Here is a 12,058-nt window from a genome sequence, read left to right on the forward strand (position 1 = left end):
GGAGGAATAGATATAGGCTGGGTATCTGGAAGGAGATCAATTCCAAAGTCGATTTCCTTTTGGAGAGGAACTCCGGGAAGATCATCTGGAAACACTTCTAGAAACTCATTGACTACAGGGACTGACTCAAGAGTTGGGGATTCAGAACTAGAATCCTTAACCCGAACTAGATGATAGAGATAACCCTTTGAGATCATCTTTCTGGCCTTAAGCTAAGAAATGAATAGACCCATAGGTGCTAAGCTACTACCCTTCCATTCTAAGATTGGTTCGTTTGAAAACTGAAAACGAACAATCCTAGTTCTACAACTGACTGAGGCATAACATGAATGTAACCAATTCATGCCTAGAATGACATCGAAGTCTACCATTTCTAACTTTACAAGATCTGCCGAGGTGACTTTCTGAGAGACTGTGACAGGGCAATTTATGTATACCCGTCTATTTATAACTGGTTCACCGACTGGAGTAGAGACTAAGAAGGGTTCTGAAAGAGTTTCTGGGCTAACACTGAATTGGACTGCTATGTAAGGAGTTACAAAAGACAAAGTAGTCCCTGTTGTCTTTCCACTGAGTGAACCATATGTGAGCCACATCCTTAAGCTGGTAGGATGCCAACTCAACCCTACCATTACCAGTCACTTGCATCACTCCAAAGATTTTCTTAACCTCATTAATGAAATTTTATGGGTCTTCACCAACTTGTGACCCTAAAACTCAGGCGGATTCATCCATGAAAAAATCTTGAACTCTAGCTGCCACTGATCCACCATTTCTATTAGTAGGAACTGAAACCTGCTGATTGTTCTTGTTGGTCATACTCTGAGCCAATAGTTGGATCGCATTTTGAAACTCTTCATTCTTAACCTCATGGTCTGGGATTAGAGGAATTGCATTAGCATTCCTGGCGTTAGCTTTACGGGAATGCATGATCTTAAGCGCATAACGACATATTAGAAAGGAGATCATACCAACGCACGATAAGAATGACAAAGAAAATGAAGATTTCCTAAAACACTTTGTAGCCTCCTTCTCATTACATGTGGTGCACTTCACACCCATGAAAACAACTCTACTTAGTGCGGTTTTTCAGACATCCTAGGACACTTAAACTTAATGCTCTTATACCAAGTTTGTCACGCCCCGAGACTACCCCCGAGACGCGGACACGGGACCTTTGACCACAAGTGATCCCAAGCTAACCCTGTTGGCATGAACATAAGCATACTAAATATAAACTGAATAATAGAAACTGTGCAGAAGCTATAATCATAAACAAAATGAAAAAATGGCGAATACAGATATATTATAGCTGAGATATATGCAAAACTGATGAGTTTAATACAAAGAAGATATTAACTCAATACTAAGCAGAATCTAACTATGTCTGAAAATAGCCTCTAACTGACTAGAAATGCTGGGACAGGCCCCAACTAAGTCTAGCAAAACTGAAACTAAAGGACTAAAGAAATACTAAAAAGAAACTTATGACTATTGTCTTCGGAGAATGAGGACTCACCATTGATTTTGCTGAGCTGGAGATCGGGAACCGATCTAAGCGTGTTCTGGATGCTGAGAACCTGAACCTACATCACAAGAAGATGTAGCGCACGTATGCGTCAATACTTGAAAGGTAATGATCATGCAGGATAGAGTAAAGCTGAAATAACATATAACTGAACAAAGTATATAAGCAATGATAAAATTTGAACATGATATAAATACTGAATACGGAGTTAACTGAATGCAATGACCAATTTATAACATGCTGAGACTAAATACTGAATATACTGATACATGGTCAATGCAATAGAATCTGACTGAACTTTGGGAGCTACTAATAACCGACATAAAACCACATGAGCTAAATGTGGAGTCCGATGTATATGCCCCCATCGAGAGGATCCAATATACCCTACCAGAGGTATAGAGGCATGCTGGCGTGATCACTAACTAATATTGCCCACAGAGGGGACTTACACCTACGTGGCTCGTAGTTCTGGGACTATATGGGTATGCTGAACCCTAGTCCAACTCGGTATTATGCTACTCCCAAAATATTAAGTAATTAACACATTATGACTGAATTTCTGTAATATTGGATAGCTCAAAACTGAACATGCAAAACTGAGAATGCAACAATTAATCTGATAATGATGCATTCATAAGCTGAGGCATGTATATCTGAATACTGGAATACTGACCTAGCATGTGTAATTCAAGAACTAAAAAAATACATAGCTAGGGTTCTGAAATTCATGCAATAAACTGAGTAATAACATGATAATCTAATTTGGAACATTTAAATAACTAATTCATGATAATCTGTTGAAATTCTAGAAACCCTAGGTCTGTTCATAATCATGGAATCAAGAATCTAACTGAATTCTAGAGACCTAATGGGCGAAAGGAACCCACTAGTGAAATTTCACATACCTGGTGACGAATTCCATGGAGAAATCTTTAGATTTCGTGGCTGGAATTGATGGAACCTTGCTGCGTTCTTGAATTAGGGTTATTGACCTTTTTTCTCCTCTCTTGATTCCAATTTTCTAAGTTTTGATTAATAATTTTGACTAAGGTAAGTTCTAGTTATGTTTCTAGGCTTAAACTGACTAAAACCTCATGATTTAAGGTCTAAACGATGTATTTTAGGGGTCCAACGAAATAGGAAAAGACCAAAAGACCCTGACTTAACTATTGTAGGAGTGATTGACGAACTGGACCTACAGGCCATCGTTCAATCTACGGTCCGTAGATTGGGGTCGTCGATAACTCTGCCTTACAGGGCTTCACTAAAACAAGCATAACTTTTTACTCAGAGGTCAGATTTTAGCAACCTCGGTGGCATTGGAAAGAGCATTCAATTATCTATCATATCATATGTCATGGGACACCTAATTAATTTTGTGCTAAGATTTATGACAATTTGAAATTGACCCATCAACAATTTTCATCTAACTGGCTGCTGACCCTCATCTACGGTCAGACCTATGGACCGTGCATCGAATGACGGTTTGTGTTGGTCGATCGTAGTTCGTGTCAGAGGCTGGTTAAAGGAGTCTTGATCCACGAGTACAGACCACGGACCGTGGTTTGATCTAAGGACCGTGGGTCTGTCCATGAGTCGGGACTTAGCCGATTTTTTGAGCTGGTTTGGGGAGGGGTTGTGGAGGTGAACCATGGACCACCAGCACGGGCCATGGTCTGACCTACGATCCGTGGATGGCAACCGTGGGTTGCACCTGCAACATCTCAAAATCAGCATTTTTGGTCTATTTCAGATATGGGTTTTACAGATTCAATTATAGGCTAATATACACAAATGGGTAATTGCAACTATTAGAAAATAGCTAGAGATTAGTGAGTAAGCTAAACTATAGAGGAGGTAAACTTTCTCTCGAACAATTTACCCCGAATCTAGTCGATTTCTCTCGAACATCAACAAATAAGTAAAATAAGAAAACCCGCACCTTAGTCCATTCACTCTGTCGAGCTGAATGTGTGGAAATGGGTTTAGGTTTCACTCTCTCGAGCTGAACCCATGTCAACCCAATACCCACTGACCATCAATCAATAATCTTAGTTTTAAAACCTCTCTCTCGCGCAAACCAAAAACACAAGAGTAGAACTGCATTTGCAACTACAATTCTTAAATTAAACCACAATTAATGATTGAACTCACTTCTAAACAACATTTAAACTAACAATTAGCAATACCCATAAACTAAATCAGCCCATAATCACATAATCACATCCCAAGAATTTGGATTTTAGCTAGACATCATAAAAAGATAAAAATTGTTACCAAATTGAGTTTCCATCAACTGGGTAAGATTGATTTCATCTTTACAATGGTTCAATTCGAAGAATCTCAAAGACCCAATTCCAATTTCTCAAAAGTTAAAAACTTATATTCTTCCAAGCTAAGGAAAAGTTCTCCAAATATGAACACTAATACTATTCAGAATGAATAATGATTTAATGATACTAAACTAAATGCTCAAAAATGTATTTATAGTCGCCAAAAATATGCTACAAAGAGTCACTCGACGAAGTAAGTCGGGCTCATCGATCCACTCAGCGATCTGCCCTTTGGTAAATTTCATCGCCCTTCTGCCTTGGCCTTCAGCATCCTCAAGGTCGGTAACTTTGAGAGATCCAGCACTGCATCGCGGAACCACTCGTCCATTCGCCGACTTCTCCTTTCTCTCGCCAACTTGGTTCTTTCCTTCAGGGCTTGACACACTGGAACTTTAGGCGATCAATTGGCCATTCGGCGACTCGCCAAGTGTACTTGGCGATCACCAGGCTTGCATTTCTTCGTTCTTTCAGCTCGCTTTGTTCCTTATTGCAAATTAGTGTCCTTGATTTGTTCCTCGATCCATATACCTAAAATCAAGGGTTTTACATCAGTTATTGGCATAAAATAAGCATTTGAGAACACCAAATCTATACAAATAAAGCCCTAAATGAGTCTAAATCTCAGACTCATCAGCATACTATGAGACAGGGGTGCTTATATTAATAGGTTCCTATCATTAGGCTGATATCTATAACTCTATGTTGTAAGATTGAAATCAATGGGCAAAAGGCTTTGCCCCTCATTCAGGTAATTGAGCATAGATGATAATATGTCTAAAGTGCATGAGTATAGGTTATGAAAACAATTCTGATATTAGAGGCATCAACTGAATGTTGTAAAGACTTAACTTTGAGGAATAGCTAGATTTTGAATAAACTGATATATCACTAAAACTCTTTATGAATACATCACTATCTAATTCTCCACACTTGACTTGTTTTCTCATCTTATCATCTCCCCCTTAGGTCTGAATCCAACACTTTAAAGCTATGATACATTCCATCATCCTTAAACTGGTCTATTTTTTCTTTACTCTAATGCTTAGGAAATTCTAATCTCATGGGTACTAGACTCTCCACAAGCAGGCACTAAGATTCGTTCTGAGGCTTCTTTATGAGATATTGCTCTTAACTTCTTCCGGCTTCTATAGAAGACTTTCTATAACTATTACCTTCATTGACCTGTAAAGTCTCTTAATATAACTCTTGATAGTCTAACTTCTACTTCTTAGTCCACTAATGTCATCCTTCTAAGTTCATATATAGCTAACTGGAGGAAACTTGAAATATATTCGAAAGGCTAATCATTGGCAATATATAGTCCCTTCAACCAAACTCATAAGGGTAATAAATAATGCTTACATCAGCCTACTCCATATTGACAGGTCAAATATACTATCTAGTCACATAGGAAAAATCATAAAGTTAATTAGAACCTCTTATGACTACATACGATCTCGGGTACACCTCTTAATGCTTTTGTTAATCTAATGACTTAGCCGTACTTTATTGCTCTTATCTAAAATTCAGAATCCCACACTTGTACCACTCACATTTATTGAAAATTAACACCTTAATTCCTCACCTACTCTATATAAAATATATCAGATCAAATCCCTAAACTAATATCATCACCCTCACATTACCATCCTTTTTATCACGACACTCATCTAAAACTCAAGCTTAGTGTCCAGTACTAAACACAAATATAAATATAATTGCTCACATACTATACTAAATTACAACTACTAGATAAAATTAAGAAACACTCACCCACTAAGACCTCTTGATTAGTATCCAATCTTTATCTCCCCATCTACCTATTTCCAGATTGCCGTCACATTTTCTTTCACAACTTAGGTACTATTTACCCTTTCACTCTACATCTGTTACACCTTCAGAATTTGGAAAAATGGAATTTTAGGTCTAAATTCTGGTTCTACGGGTCCCATCTATGGACCATGGAAGCTTCCCCGGCACATAGATAGAAATTGTAGGTCGAGGGAAAATATTTTTTTCAAAACAAGTCCTAGTACCCTTTTTACGGTTCACCAGGATAGCCCATCAACCATTATATGAGTTGTAGATAGGTCTCATAGGTGGGTCACAAACTTGATGAATTTTTAAAGACTTAGGTTGGGTTATACGATTGGTATCTATGATCCATAAATGGACCTACGAATCGTAGATTGTATCTGTCAAAAGTTGGCCAAATAAAGGGTCTTTGAGCATTTCTACGATCAACCAAGACGATCCGTAAAAGGACCTATAGACAATAGGTCCAAACCGTAGGAATGGGTCAACAGTTGTTTTCAAAGGTTTTTGGATCTTTTACCTAATCATTTTAAATCAAAACCATGTCGTTTTTTCTTCTACCCTAAGCCCTATATAAGGTTTTTGGGACCTAAAACTACCCATTTCAACCCCATGCTCCTAAATTCCCAAAACCCAACTAAATTCATTGTCCAAATTCTCTCTAGTCTAAGGAAGAATAAGAAGAGCTAGGGTTCATCCAAGTCTCCAATCCTCCATTCTTTTTGGGCTTCTAGCATCAATCTACGTGTGTATTTACCCATGGGGTCCTTTCCTCCACAGGGTCCCCAAGGATTTCAATTTTCCAATTTAATTTCCAATTGATTAAACTAGTATTTCAATTCAATAAATGTGGATTTCATCCAATAATGATTGATTAAGTCTTCTAATACGTTATTCAATGTTTTTACGTGAAATTTAGTTGAAATTGTGTTGACTCGCGCCTAAATCATATTTTTCAATGAACTTACGATGAACTCATGAATTTATGAATTATGAACTTATGAAGATATGCACGTCTTTTTATGAAGTTATTATAAATGATTTAAGAATGCTTTGAAAGGAAAGTATCAATGCCACTGTAAAATGATTTCTCACTTACTATGATGATCATGATTGTGAAAGGCATTTCTCACATATGAATTCACATTGGTGAAAGGGTTTTTCATCTATATGGAATTATGTTTAAGGAGCAATTCTATGTTTTGATCATGAAAGTGTGGATTGGTATTGATCATTGACTTTCCTATGTTAAATTGATATTTGAATTTTTATCTATTTCATTGTGATTTAGACTTAGCACCGAGAGGGCTTGAGGTGGAGACTCAAATAGGGTAGTCTCTACTAGCAACCTCTAGTCCCAAATTATGTGGCCCCTAGCACCGAGAGGGCTTGGGGACCAATAATCGTTCTCGAGTGTCGGCTATGTCCAGGGTGTAGATTCGGGTCGTGACACTTCTGAAAACTCATTTACAATGTGGGGCGACTCAAAAGTAGGGGTTTTGGAATCCGTATCCCTAACCCGCACAAGATGGTATATGCAATATTTAGAAATCATTTTTATACCCTTAAGATAAGAAACAATCATTAGGCATAAAATTTCCCCCTTTCCCCTCTAGAACGGGCTCATTTGGAAAGTGAAACATGACCACTTTGGTTCTACGATCAACAAAAGCATGACAGGAATGAAGCCAATCCATACCAAGAATAACATCAACATCTAACATATCAAGCTCTATAAGATCTGCATGAGTCACTCTATGGGGTAAGGAGATAAAACAATTTATATAGACTCTATTAATTACAATAGATTCACCAATAGGAGTAGAAACACAAAAATGGTCTAAAAACACATCTGAAAGAACATCAAACCTAATAGAAACATATGACGTCACAAAAGACAAGGTAGAACCAGGTAAAACAAAGCAAAAGCATCAAGATGAAACTTTCAATATACCAGTAACCACATCGGGGGAACCCACTTGATCATGTCGAGATTGAAGTGCATAGAATCGGTTTTGCTATGGAGCACTTGAAATTGTCACGACCCAAAGTATACCCTGGGTGTAACATGGCGCATTGGACCCCGAGAGGCTCTACAAAATCCACTTAGAATACATCATACAAGATAATAAAAATAAAGACTTAGAAAGATAGCATTTCTTACATCAAAAAATTTTGGCAAAGCAAAAGTCTAACATAAGTCTCATAAGCCATCTAATATTGTATAACCTCAAATTTTATAATAGGGAGAAAGGACCTTTTGAGGCTGTAGTATGGGTCCTATCTACGGACCATAGAAGCTTGTACAAGCCATAAATGGCAACCGTAGGAAGATGGAAATTAATTTTTAAAAATATAGTCCAGTACCCTTTTTACGGTTCAATAGAACGGATTGTCATCCTATGTACGAGTCATAGATAGGTCTTATAGATGAGTCCCAGACCTAGTGATTTTGAAGGTTAAAGTTGGTTTCTACGGTTGGTGTCTACAGACTGTAGGAAGATCTAAGAGCCATAGAAGTGTTTCGTCAAAAGATAGATGATTTAATGGTCCCAATACTTGGTCTACATTTGACTAGTACGGGCCATAGAATGTCCTATGGTCCGTAGGTCGGAACCGTAGGTCTAGTCCGTTAGTTATTTTTAAAGAGCTTTTGGGTCATTTATAATTGTTTTAATCCAAAATTATGTTGTTTTGTCTTCTACACTAAACCTTGTATAAAGCTTTTAAGCCTTAAATTACCATTTTCTAATCATTTCCTAAATTCTCCGAACCCATCCTCCCCAAATTCTTTCAAGTCTAAGGCAGAAGAAGAGCTAGGGTTTATCTAAGTCTCCATTTCTCCATTCATTTTGGGCTTTAAGTATCAAGGTATATGGGTATTCACGTATGGAGTCCTATCCTCCATGGGAAACGGTAAAGTTGAGGGATAGCATTCAAAACTTCAAGCGAATGATGGTGAACCCATTCATGAAACGTGGTTGAGGTTTCAAAAGCTACTCCTCCAATGTCCTACTCATGGGTTGCCGGATTATGTGCTCTTGCAATATTTCTAACGGAGTCTTGACATGTCAACAAGGGTGGCTGAATTATTAGACAACCTTTTACCGTGGGATCGACTTTTCTTGATGAGATGACCAAAATTGGGTTGACCAAAGAGCAAATGGAAAAGAACCAAGAGCGTGATGAAAACATGGCCAAGATGAAGACCCAAATGGATTTGTTGATGAAACATGTCATGGGAGGTGGTTATAAGGCCGTGAATGTGGTTGGTGCTAATACTGGGATGAGCCCAGATGATGCACAATTTGAAGCCATGTATAATGAAGAGGTACAATTATCATCCAACCAAGCGGGGGGTTCTCGTCTGAGCTATCCAAGGTCGGGTGGAAATCATGGTTGGAAAAAGATTGTGATGGTGGTTGGAGAGATAGAGAATGAAATTGGCGTGATAGGGGTGCAAATTTAAGAGAAAAAGGATGGTGAGAGAGATCGTTACATACCTCCTCATGACCGTCCAAAACCTAAGGAACCAAAGGTCGATCCCGAAAGCTTTCAGACATATTATATGCTTTCCCTCATCCCAAACAAGGTGGAAGGGTCGGATAAAGTGCTCAAGGAGATGAAGGTTGATTTCTCCTCTATGAATCAAGCGATGACCTATCATTCGATTTCTATAAAATAACTTGAAACCCAAATGGGTCAAATTTCTGCTAACTTGAATCTGAGACACAAAAAGGGGGTCTTTCAAGTGCTACCATGGCAAATCCGAAGAATTATAATGCGCAATGCATGGCCTTCGTAATACAGAGTGGTAAGGTTGTGGAAGGTGATGTGCCAAATAATAATGCAAGTTCAAGCAAGGGGAAAACCATTGTTTTTGAGAGTGATGTACTTGCCGAGGAGTTGAAAAATGAAGCCTCCAATGAGGTTGATGAAGCACCAAAAAGTGTTGTTTACGGTGATTCTAAAAAGTCAAATGTGGGGGTTGTGCCTCCCTCGGTACTTAGAAAGCCGCTGCCCAAAGTTACTGCACCATATCCTCAAAGATTGAAAAAGAGGGATGAACGCAACGTTTCAAAAATTTACTTCCGTCTTCAAAACTCTTTCCATTAATCTTACTTTGGTGGAGGCATTGTTAGAAATGCCGGGTTATGCAAAGTTTATGAAAAAGTTGGTCACTAAGAAGAGAAGTATGGATTTCAAGACGATTGAAGGATCCCATAGTTGTAATGCCATTATGTCAAGCAACGTGGTTGTCAAGAAGTATAATCTGGGGGCCTTTACTGGTACTATAGGGATGTTCCAATTTGCTAAAGCATTGTGTGATTTGGGGGCGAGTATAAACTTGATGCCCTATGCCATTTTCAAGAAACTTGGGTTAGGTGAGCCTAAACCTATAACTATGCGTCTTCTTATGGCCGACCGTTCTATCAAGCATCATATTGGCATTCTCTATGACATTTTAGTGAAGGTAGACAAATTTATCTTTCCGATTGATTTTGTGATCCTCGATTGTGAAATTGATGTCAAGGTCCCTATTATTCTTAGTAGGCCATCTTGGCTACTGGGAAAACCCTTGTTGATGTGGAAAGTGGTGAACTGAAATTCTGAGTGAATGGTGAGGAAGTTACATTCAATATTTATAAATCGATGAACCAACCAAGTTACCTCCATGTGATATCGGTCATTGACGTGATTGATGAAGCGGTTGCTAGTGTGAGTGAAGTTTCTTGTGTTGGTGAATCTTTCGTTATCGTCCTCTTGAACTATGATGGGGAGGAAATTCAATATTATGATGAAGTAGTGGCTGATTTATCAGGTTTAGGTTCTTATTCTAAGATCCCTTTGAAAGTTTAATCGATTTGAAGAATAGGGAAAGTCCTCCCGCAAAGCCATTTATTGAGGAACCACCAAAGCTCGAGTTGAAGGCACTTCCACCTCACTTTTGTTATGTGTTCTTAGGAGCCAACAATACTTTACCCGTAATTATTGCGGTGGATTCGCTTGAATGGAAATTTCAAGCACTTGTTAGTGTGTTGAAGAGATTTATCAAAGCTATTGGGTGGACGATTGCCGACATTGTGGGAATTCCTCCCGGTATAATACCCACAAGATTCAATTGGCTTGTGATTGGAAGCCAAGTATTGAACATCAAAGGAGGTTGAATCCTCCAATGCAATAAGTGGTCAAGAAAGAGATTATTAAGTTGCTTGATGTGGGAGTTGACTACCCTATTGCGGATAGCAGTGGGTTAGTCTCGTTCAATGTGTTGCAAAGAAAGGTGGTATGACCGTGGTCCCTAATGAAAAAGGGGAGCTTGTGCCAATGTGATTGGTTACCGTTTGGCGTGGATGGTATTGGTTTGTAGATAGTTATTCTGGTTATAATCAAATCTACATTGCACCAGAAAATCAAGAAAAGACAACATTCACATATCTCTATTAGACGTTTTCTTTCAAAGGAATTCCCTTCGGATTGTGTAATGCACTAGCGACGTTTCAATGGTGTATGCTCTCTACTTTTGCCAATATGGTAGAGGATTTGATGGAGGTTTTCATGGATGACTTTTCGGTTGTGGGAGATACATTTGAAGCAAGCCTTGAGCACCTGGGTAGATTTTTGCAAAGATGTGTCGAAACTAACTTTGTTCTCAATTGGGAGAAATCTCACTTCATGGTCTAGGAAGGTATTATCTTGGGACACAAAATTTCCGGAGAAGGCATACAAGTTTATCAAGCCAAAGTTGAAATTATTGCCAAGTTGCCTCCTCTTATCTTGGTTATAGGTCTTAGAAGCTTCTTAGATCATGCAGGTTTTTACCGGAGTTTCTTCAAGGATTTCTCTAAGGTAGCTCATCCACTTTGCCAGCTACTTGAAAAGGAAAGTGTCTTTGAGTTTGATGAAGCCTGTGTCAAAGAGTTTCCTATCATTGTTTCTCTGAATTGGAGTGTTCCATTTGAGCTAATGTGTGATGCAAGTGATGTAGCTTTGGGGGTTGTTCTTGGCCAGCGTAAGGAAAATTTGTTTTACCCGGTCTACTATGCAACCAAGACCTTGAATGTAGCTCTAAAGATCTACACTATCACTAATCAAGAGTTGTTAGTCATGGTGTATGCTTTTGAGAAGCTTAGAGCTTATCTTTTGGAGACCAAGGTGGTGGTAAGTTGTAATTTGTTACTTGATAGCTAAGAAGGATACAAGACCAAGGTTGATTCGATGAGTGTTATTGTTGCAAGAGTTTGACTTTGAAGTCAAAGATCGAAAAGGGTGTGAGAACCAAGTGGCAGACCAGTTGTCGAGGCTTGAAACGAATGTTGTTGTTTTGCGGTGAGAATGATATTGAAGAAGCCTTCCCGATGAGTCAGTGATGGTTGTG

The sequence above is a fragment of the Solanum stenotomum genome, chromosome 1 (assembly GCF_019186545.1).
Source record: "Solanum stenotomum isolate F172 chromosome 1, ASM1918654v1, whole genome shotgun sequence".
Lineage (NCBI taxonomy): Eukaryota > Viridiplantae > Streptophyta > Magnoliopsida > Solanales > Solanaceae > Solanum > Solanum stenotomum.